This window comes from Condylura cristata, unplaced genomic scaffold (assembly GCF_000260355.1).
Source record: "Condylura cristata isolate star-nosed mole 26May11 unplaced genomic scaffold, ConCri1.0 scaffold00030, whole genome shotgun sequence".
Taxonomy (NCBI): domain Eukaryota; kingdom Metazoa; phylum Chordata; class Mammalia; order Eulipotyphla; family Talpidae; genus Condylura; species Condylura cristata.
The window spans coordinates 13,037,075-13,048,175 of NW_004567131.1; positions in this window are offsets into that span (position 1 = coordinate 13,037,075).

The window sequence follows — 11,101 nt, forward strand, 5'->3', positions numbered from 1 at the left end:
AAATTCGATCCCCCACCTGTGAGATGACCCACAGGGCACAGCAGATGTCTCCTGTCTCTGCTGCTCCCCTCAGCAGTGTACCTCAGTAGATCTGCCTGTTCTGCTCCCCACTCTCTGGTGAATCCTCTTACCGCCCCTGCACCTCTGGCCTGTACTCCAGTTCTGTGTGCATAAAATAAATAAATAAATCTTAAAAAAAGAGAATTAAAAAGATTGAGGACATCTGCTCTGGGGTGGGGGTGGAGGGGCAGTCATTTGACATCTTAGAAACTGACCCTTTAGTGAGTGCTGTCAGAAAGAGCACTCTTCATGGACATTGACTGCCAAAATATTTTTTTTAATAACCTAAAAGGCAGGTTTATTATATTAAAAAAGGAGAGGACAGTAAGAGGCCCTGGCATAGACATAGGTGGGCCGTCTTGGGATAACAATGGACCAAGAGATTTAGTAATTTTTTTCTCCCTAACCAGGCATTTTTTCCTAATACCATAACAGATATTAAGAACGTATTTTTATTCGTGAAATTAGAGGCTTACTATTAGCATGTAACTGAGGGGGTCCAGGCACCCCAAACCTAAGTGGTGCTCACTTAAAGGATACAGCCATCCGTGCTCAAAAAGGCAAAGAAAATGAACTTTAATAGAATTAGTATGCATAGAGAGAGAGGAGAAGAAAGAATTCCCAAGAAAAATTTTCCAGTGAAACACCCAAAATTGTCCTTCCCCTTAGGGGCAACTTCACAGCCAAATGGTGTCAGCGCAAAGTGGGGCCACCTTAGGACTGGAAAATTGCCAGAAGTCTAAGGCATCTCGTGTGAGGAACAGCAAGAAGGAGGTAAGGTAGGTCTAGGACAAAAGGAGCAAAAGAAAATATACAATCATTATAATGGCTGCCATTACGTTTGCCAAGGACTCCTTCTCATGTGTCTCTCCCCGCCGTGGCTCTTCCAAATATCTCTATATGTGTCCCCTCCACATGTCTCCTTCCAAGTCCCCCAAATGCCTGGGTACAAGTCAAATCTGGAGAAAGAAGTGCCGCACCCCCACCTTCCACGTCATATAGCTTCATCTCGCTGCTCTTTTCCATCCCTGATTCCCAGAAGCTCCTGCACTCAGGAGGTTCCGCAAGATCACTGCATATAAGTGGGGATAGGGAAAGTGATACCTGCCTTAACAAATGGGCTCTCAGTAGTGAAATAAGTGATATTCAAGACATACAGGTTGTCAAAAATATTTTGGAGACATCCAAAATATCAACAATCAACAATCAATGTTACAACATGTCTCTGCTTCAAATGAGTCTTCCATGCAAGATGTGAACCTATCTCTATGACATTAGAGAGCTGGCACTCCATTGAACTTACAGAATTGTTCCTACCTGTTTCTATTAAGTAATGGTTGTACCCAAAATATCTATATGAGTGACAATATTTGACTTATCCATTTGATTTTATTATAACCAGTCTGTGAATTTGTGAGAAGCTAATCAGATTTCACCTACTTTCATATAACTCAGATCAAACATAACCAGGCATTTCATTTTCATATGGTCAAATATAAATAGACATGAACCCTCACTTCCAATAGCTGGGTGCCTCAGTGAATGGCATCTTGCAAGGGAAGTGAATCAGCCTAGAGGCAAGAGATTTGAAGCATTGGAGTGATTGCGCTAATGATCAAAAAAATGTAAGTAGAATAAGGAAGGATGGGAAGCCAAGGAAGCTTTTACATGCTGAGATAATATGGCGGAGTCAAATGAAAATATGGTTGTCACAATCGCTGCAATACTTTTTTCCTTATCGCCAAAAAAATAAAGATTTCAGCAGCAAACAAATTTCATATTAAACTAGGTAAAGAGACTGGATTGTTGATTTTTACAATTCCTCATGTTAATTGCTTCCTAATTCTGTAATTTGTAATACTAGAACACTGATCACCTCGGTTTCCTTGGCCAACAAAGGAAACAAAGTTTGAGAAGAAGGAAAATGATGACAAATTGAGGAGAACAGCAGACTAGTGTACTGCAGGACCACTGTCCTGCTCTTGGGCAGAGGGTAGGGGTATTTATCCAGAGTTACAAGGGAACAGAAAAGGGGGGTGTGCAGGGCCAGCATGTCCATCTTTGTGACATGAGTGTCTGGAGGTTTTGGGTGGCGCCAGCTTGCTTTGCTATCACTGGCAGTCAGCAATTCTGATGTTGTCTTCTTAGTTTTGTGCTCTTCGCTTGGAATGTAAGAAAACATTTAGGTTGTTAAACCTGAAGGGTAAATAGAGGGGATGGGAGAGCTTGTGTGGTGGGACTTTGTTGCTGCATCAGATGAAGTCTTGGGAAATTGTCATCTAAGGCCAATTTTTCTCTTCCCAGTTTCTTTTCATTCATCTGAGGATGAGAAGTACTAAATCAATGTAACTGTTATTCCAATGTGTTCATCAACATGTTTTTACTGTTCCAGGAGACTCTTTTTTTTTTTTTAATTAATGATGTACCATTATTCTACTTTTTTTTTTTCACAGTATGGGTGTGGTCACCATAAGCACCCATATCCAAGAGATTCTTGCACAAGAAAATGCAAGTTGCAAATAACATTATTGTTCATTCCAAGAACTTCCTGAAAAACTCTTCAATTCTCTCTAGAAAACATCAAGCAACAGTTTGTACTCCAAGACTGTTTGAATCCCTTGCCTGGAAATCCTTGCATTGCTATATTCACCAACTTTATTATATCTTGAACTTTATGCAATCCTAATCAAGCCTCCTTTGAAAGATGTACCTTAAAAAACTTCAAGAGCTCAGAAATATCCTGAGTCCCACTTCCTAGATGGTACTAAGTTTTAAACAAAAATAAATGTAAGTAGAAACATTTATATTAATATTCAATTTTTTATAGCACATTGCTATTTTCCTCTGTAAAACTGTAAGCTAACATTTGTTGACCGTTGTTAAGAACTAAGATGAGTTTCTCATTTCCCTGACTTCTGAACAATACACTTGGAGATGCAAATGCTAAGTACTCATTGTAAAAAATTTTTTTTTTCATTGTAAAAATTTTTATCTGGCTCTTTAGTTATTAGCATGGATTGACAGGTTAGTTTATCTGGCAGTAGATTCCGGCTTACACTACAAAGGTGGAGACTGTTCTGACATAAATCTTTGGAGATGGCTTTGCTCTCTTGCCTGTTCACCCTCCCTTCACCTCTCCCCCACAGTGGCAAGTCCCAGGAAGTTTTACATGTTCACAGTATCCATTTTACAGAATGGAAAAACAAGGCTGTATGAAAGCAAGTGATTTCTCTAAGTTTCTACAACTAAGAAGGATTGGGGATGACGATCTGAATTCTGGTCATGTACACTCAGATCCTTAGTGCAAAGCCTGGAAATCAGTAAGTTATTCAGCTGTTTAATCCTTTTAGACACAAATGATTACTAACCATGTGAGATACAGTTGGTACACTTTTCATTTCATCATTTTCTATTGTAAACTAGGAGGAAATCTAATATAATATCCCAAATGCTCACCACTCTAATGCTGAAAATGGATCCAGCATTGTCTCAAATAGTTAATTCCCAAGAGTTATAAATCCTCCATTCTCCTTTTAGAGCTTGCGACAGCTATGAGGAAAAGAGAGATACTGACATTTAAAGTACTTCAGTCTATCAATAAGGGATGAGCTCACTCTGATTTAAAGCAATTTACAATGAGGTTTGTATACCTCATTTCCACTGTTTTACCAAGGTCTTGACTCATTGCTGCAGGTTGTATAATTAGTCACATTAATCTAGCAAATGATGGCAAAATGCTTAGTAATGATGTTTAACTGGGACATTTCCAAGGAACTTTTGTTGTTTAATTAGGAGATAATGGATGAGAATGTAGAGAGCACTGGTTATAAAAGAAACTTGCATGTCAATGTGTTTATGTCTTGTTCAATACAATGGCTTTTTAGCCAACTTATTCAAATAAATTGACATTGTTATAGCACTTGAATTTAAAAGGGGTCATTATTTACTCACTAATTTTATTTTAACATAGACTTAGGAGCAGCAATTTCAATTGGAGATAATCAAAGGTCCCAGGAACAAATACATAGCACACCAACGATGATGGCCATGATCATTGTGTGACCTCCACTTATCCATCATCTTTCCCTGTGAATTAATAGACCTGGAAACTTCCCTCTGTTAGCACATGACCAAGGGGCATGTACAGACTCCAAATAAATGGGGTGCTTCTCTAAAATGGAGTCCTTTATTCTGTCTGTTGCATTAAAGACAAAGGAACCAGACTCTTAATGTGATATAGCTCTTTAATAGAATTAATATGCCTAGAGAGAAAAGAGAAGAAATGATATTAAAACAACCAAAATTATCCATTTTCTTGTGGGCAATCCCCAGACACAGTCTGAAGCTGGGTCACAAGTCTGGTGGATTTGAAAACTTGCCACAAGTCTAAAGCACCGTCTGGGGAAAAAACACAAGAAACACAAGAAAGGAGTGAAAGGGGCTGGCAAGTCTGTGACGAAAAGAGCAAAAATAAAGTACAATTAAGACAACTGCTGCCACTGTCTGCACCACTGACAGCTTCCTAATACGTCTCTTACCCACATCTCTTCCAAGTTTCCTACATGTCTCTCCTCTCCTCGAAAGGCCCTGGGTGTAAGTCAAAGCTGGAGAACAACAGCCCTTCCTACCAGAGCTCACCAGCCTTCCTTGTTATATTGCCCACTCAGTTCTGCCCTGGGTCCCAGCAGCTACCCTGTTCCTCATGGCATCCAGGGGCAGCTATTCTAAGGTGGCTGCATCAAAGTGAAGTAGGAGTGGAGAAAATGGTGCTCTAAAGTCCCTCCCCCTTTCATGGAAATATCTTTGTAACACCTTGTATAACTGAAACATCAAATCATTAACCTGCAACAACAAAAAAATCTGGATTTATCATTTCTAGTTGTAGTTACTTTGAAAATAAATGAAGAGCTTGACTTCTCTTTGTGTTTCTAGTCTCCCCCTCCCACAAAAGCCACTAAAATTTACATTTAAGTTTTTAGTTGCAAGTAAAAGAAAAGCAAACACAAGACAGTCTTAAACAAAAGGGGAGATTTATTGACGAGAGGCAGAACAGGCTTAACTGTTTGATCAGAGATCTGCTTTTACTCCCAGATGTTTCTCTCTATGCTGCCCTCCTCTGTTCATCAAAAATCAGGCTGGTTTTTCCCACCTTAGAGAGATGGCTAACATTTATTGATGACTCACATGACTTCTGAAAAGAAAATGGGTGATGTCTCACTGCTTGAGTTGTAGTGGTTAGGGGAGTGGTGTATACCAATAACCTTAGATCTGAAGTGCTTGAATGAAGAGGAAATAGACTCCTCTAATTAGTTCAGACCATCAACTTCCCTGTCACGGCTCAGCATCATAAGCTAAGAATGGGTTCAAACACACTCCAGTTATGTGGCTGCCCCTCGTTCACATGGAGGGTAGTGTAGAAGTTGTGGAGAAACCTCGTGCCTACTATAGTTTATACCAATAGCCTCGTCACCGTGATGAACAAGGACATATATGATAGCGACACAGGACACTGAGCTCCAGGACTGCATAGTCATCTTATTATTAACAAAGACCCTCTTTTTGATCAACTCAGCTCCTCAAAGCTGTCTTCTTAACTAGACCTTCACCTTAGCCAATAAGGACTGCAGGCTTTTGTTCAAATCATTGCAGTAAGAGTTGTAGTTGTTTTGATTCTACTTTATTAAAGATTTATTTCTGCATACAATACAGAACTGGGGTATAGGCCAGAGGCACAGGGGTGGTTAGAGGATTCACCAGAGACAGAGTGGGGGGCAGAACAGGCAGATCAAGAAGTACACTGCTGAGGAGAGCAGGGCCAGGAGAGGTCCTCCACACCATGTGGGTCACCTCTGGGGCTGGCAGAGATCAATTTCATGCTGAAGTGGCTTGAGCTTCATTAGTTCTGTGCTTTAACCCGCTGTGCCACTAGGGAGGGCCCCAATATTAGTTTTATTTTATTTTTACATACAAAAGCTGGGCTGTAGGCCAGCTGTATGGGGGGAGGGTATGTGTGAAAGGAGTCACCAGAGATATAGTGGGGAGCAGAACAGGCAGATTGACTGAACTACACTGCTGAGGTGACCAGCAGGCGAGACAGGAGAGGTCTGCTGTGCCAAGTAGGTAGCTCTTGGCCGGGGATGGATTTCCTAATGTTGTAGTGGCTGATAAGCTTGATAGTGTTGAGACTTAACTCCTTGTGCCACCAGGGAGGCCCCAGTAAGAGTTTTGAATAAACACTAGCATAGTTTCTAGCTGTTTAAGTATGTTCCTTATCCCCCTAAGTTCCCATCTGGAAGACTGAAGGCTGCCCAAAGAACCTACTTTTTCCTTCAACCAACATCTTATCTCCCAGTTTCTGGGGGCAGGCAAGAGCCTAACCTGAATAAGTGCCATTTAACAAACTCTATAGTAACCCTCTTCAACCTTTTTATAAATTTTTACTTCCCTGACTACTCTAGCCTTGCTCTTTCTCCTCCCTACTTCCGCATTCTTCCTTTAAAGCACTTCTGTGTGGACGGAAGCTGAGCTTGGTTTATTTTGGACGTTTTTCACTATTGCAATAGACTGAATGAAATCTCTTTTAATCCTCTTCAACTATTGTAGAGCATTAGCAATCTTTAGAATGACTTCTAAAGATCTACTCCTTCCCTGCCTTCCTTTATAGTAGTACTTAACTACTTTGTAATATGAGGGGCTACTGAAACCTATTATATATCAATATGTCAAAAAAAAATAGTTGGCTATAGATCAAAGAAGCAATTTCAATTTTTTGTTTTTATAAGTGATAACACTATGGCTGTGAATAATCATATGTATAATGTAGCTGATTAGAAAATCTTTAATGAGGACTCTCCCTGGTGGTGCAACGGGTTAAAGCACAGCTCTGTAAGCTAACCACAGGGACTTCAGTGCAAGTTCAATTTCCAGCCCCAGGGGAGTGACCCATATGACGTGGCAGACCTCTCCTGTGTTGCCCACTGCTCCCCTCAGCCGTGTACTTCAGTCAGTCTACCTGTTCTGTTCCCCACTGTGTCTCTGGTGAATCCTCTCACCACCCCGATCTCTGGCCTGTACCCCAGTTCTTGTATGCATAACTAAATATTTAAAAAAAAAAGAAATTTTTTGATGATCCATAAACTTTCCCATTCCTCATCCCTGATTTATAAGTTTACTTTTAGATGATTAAAATAATGTTCTTATTGAATCAAGTCCCTTGATGTTTGACTGGATATGGAAGATTGTGTCTTTTGCTGGAGAAGCAGGAAGATGAACCTCTCTCCCTAATGTCTCTGGAGAATTGTAAATTTCAATCTATGGAGTAGATAGACAATAATTTATGAAATACTTGCTTTAAGTAATTCATTTATTATGTTTATGCTTTTTCAGCCAAAGGCTATCAAAACCACATCTGTAGTTAATCAAGTTGGTTGGTTTCTGTATACCAGTGGGAGATAGGGTAGCCCAGTAAAAAGGTGTTGAAGAGAACCAATTATAGGATTAGAGTGATTTAAAGGAGGGCTCAAGGAAGTAAAAGTCATCTCTCAACAGGATAATATGTATGGTAGAGCATCTTTGAAAAACTTCCTATAAAGAGGGGAGACTAAATAGAGCATAAAGCTGTAATTGGTAAAGAAGTAGTAGTCACTCATTTTAGAGAAGTCCAATGCCTACCTATGAGTTTCCAGGCTGGCTTCTGGAAAGTCAGAGAGTGACCCTTTTTCTTTTCGCAATTTATTCAACATTGTAACATGCTTATTGTATCTGAGCTAGCACCACAAATTAGATATGGTTTCTCTTTTTATTTATATATATAATTTATTAATTTATATTTTTACATCATTATGTATTCCCTGTAAAATTCCCACCACCTGTTCACCCATGAACCATCACCATAGTCCCTTGTGCTCTTCTCTCCCCTATTTTGATCTCTTCTCTTCCTTCTCCCTTGCAGAATGTCTATTATTTATGGTTGCCTGCTAGTTTTGTTTTATTATTATTGTTGTTGTGCTTATTTTTTTTTCCTGATCTTTTACTAGGTTCTCCTTTATTCCTCCTATAAGTGAAACTATGCAATATTTTTCTTTTTCCTTCTGGCTAATTTCACTCCACATCATCCCTTCTAGCTACGTCCATGTTGCTACAAATGACAAGAGTTTATCTGGTATCTGGTTTCTATTTTTAAAGAATATATTATTTATTGGAAAGCAGATAAGAAACAGACAGCATTTATTTGGTCAACAAATATGTACTTCAGGCCTGTTATGTGTCAGGCTTTGCTTAGACATGAAATATATTTGTGAAAAAGTAGTGGAGATTTACAGAGTCCTCATTCTAATAAAAGGAGATAGACATTAAATAATAAGCAAAATGAAAATGATCAATTATCAATTTTATCACCAATTTTTTATTCATTATTTCCATGGGCAATTATGGGAGAAAGAACAACTAGTCAGAGTTTGAGGATGAGAGCTGTGAGAGGGAGTGTGGACTGATGTTTTAAATTGAATGAGGGATGAGGGAGAAGATATACCGACAGATGTGTATGGAAGCAGTAGGGGAGGGAAATATATGATCATTCAGGCATAATTTGAGAGATTGTTTTTTGAATCTGTGCACCAGGGAAAAATAAGATTTAGATTGTTTATTTTATATTAGAAGTCAAGTTGAATATATTGAAATATTCTGAACTGCCGAAATATTACCTATATGCTTTATGGAAATGGAAAATTTGAGTATGTTTTCTGTTATCTATTATACAGAATTTTGAAACTGACATATAAAGCTTTGCAAACTGAACTGCCAAATAGGAAGAAGAGACACAATTGGTTCATATATTTTTCTTTATAATACTTTTAGGTGACTAATTTTTCAGTCATGGATGTTGGACTGTGAGGTTAAGACAGTTTAGGTAAAAGAAACTGGGAGCTGGTAGGATATGAATTGTCCCAAGTCCTGCTTGAACAGGTGCACTAAATTATGGGCTGGTGAGCCCTGTCCCAACATCCTGTCGAAACAATTTGCCCCACCATACTGACCAGAGGAGCCATGCTAGACAGAAAGCGATACACCTTGGCTAATGGGTATCTCACAATTCCCTAGAGGGAGAAGGCCAAAAACTCACATACAGTTGGAATGTGGCCTGTCTCCTTATGCCTGGGTATAAGCCAACCAGAAGAAGCTGTACTACGCTACTCTCCTGCACCCTGCCTTGTGCACCTAACCTTTAAATATCTCTTCCTAACTCCCTTTCAGGAGCCAGACTAACTTTCTGGCACTCATTCCTTTGTAAGAGTCTCTAATGAAGCCTTGCCTATTTCAACTACACTTAGCGCTGTCTCATGAATTATTTCTCTCAAGGACAAAGGACCCTTTCTTTTGGATCAAGCTGATAAGAAGAACTTACCTTGTCGGCTCATTCACTTCTCTGAACTTTTCATTTCTGCTAGTCCTCCTAAAATAGCAGAACACTGCATTTCCTTCCAGTTCATCTACTGTTTGTCTCTCACCACAGTCCTTTTCAGGGCTTCACTGGGAGTGAAGAATAAACCACTTTTATGGTTTTCTTGGGGGTGCATTGGGTCATGGAGGAGAAGTTGGGGGAAATGTATTCTCAGTCAAAATGTGTAGCAAAGAAGTAACTGGGAAGAACATCTTCTGCAAGGCAAGGATAGGGCTGATCTAACTGCCTTTGACATTTTATCAACAAATCCTTTATGTCACCTTTTCCCATTTCAGTTGTTAAGGAGTTTTCTGTAGATAACAGTTACTTCACTTTTAACTGCTGGTTGATGCCTGTATGTCTTCGAGATTTTTCTGTTCTTGTAAACTGGCAAGTCATTGTGTGACTTGAGTGAAGTCTACCTTCTGTATTCCTACTTTTTTGTTTATTTAAATATTTATTATTTATTTATTTATGCATACAGAACTGGGTACAGGACAGAGGTGCAGGAGTGGTGAGAGAATTCACCAGAGACAGAGTGGGGAGCAGAACAGGCCACCTGATGAAGTACACTGCTGAGGGAAGCAGTGGGCAGTCAGAGGGGGTCTGCTGCTCCATGTGGATCACCTCTGGGGTGGGGATCAAACTCATGCTGAAGTGGCTTTAATTCTTAGTGCTGTACTTTAACCTGCTGCACCACCAGGGAGAGCAGTCTTCCTACTTTTAATGATCTATCCTTAAGAAGCTCTGACTTTTAGGTCTTCTGGTTCATCCTCCAATCTACAACCTAGACTCAAATAACCCTATGTTAGAAGACCCCCAATGAAGGGAAATGAATTTCCACCTAAGGTAGCTCCTTCTCTCTTGCCACAACTTTGATTGTGTCTTGTGTGTGTATGTCTGTGTGCACACAGAGAAGGAAAACAGATTGAATCTTTGGGTCAATAGGACTTTTAGAAAATTGAAAACTCTTCTGGTGTGTTTCTATACTTTCAATTTTCTCTCTACTAAAACAATTATCATTAATTCTTGCTTTTATCCTCTTAAAACTATTAAATGTTCTCCAGTGCTTCACAAATTTGAGGAAATTCAGATCCTTTAAAAGAAAACAATATGGTAGTGCAGCGGGTTATAGCACAGCACTAAAAAGCTAAAGCTACTTCAACATGAGTTTGATCCCCACCCTGAAGGTGATCCACATGGCATGGCAGATCTCTCCTGACCCACCCACTGCTCCTTTCAGCAGTGTACTTCATTAATCTGCCTGTTCTGTTCCCTTCTCTGTCTTTTGGTGAATCCTCTCACCACCCCTGCACCTCTGGCCTGTACCCAGTTCTGTATGCATAAATAAATAAATCTTAAAAAAAAAAAGAAAGAAAACACAATACATTCTATATTGTTGAATTAATTAAATGTACTTTGCATTCAGGAGGGACATAAATGATTGAGAACCAGAGGCTGGACTGTGTTATAATGACACCATTTTTGACTATGTAGTAATGCTATGTATTAAATTGTTATTATTTAAACTTCCAATTAAAAATGGGCCTTCACACAGCCAGTATTATCCTCAATGGAGAAAAGCTGAAAGCCTTTCCTTTG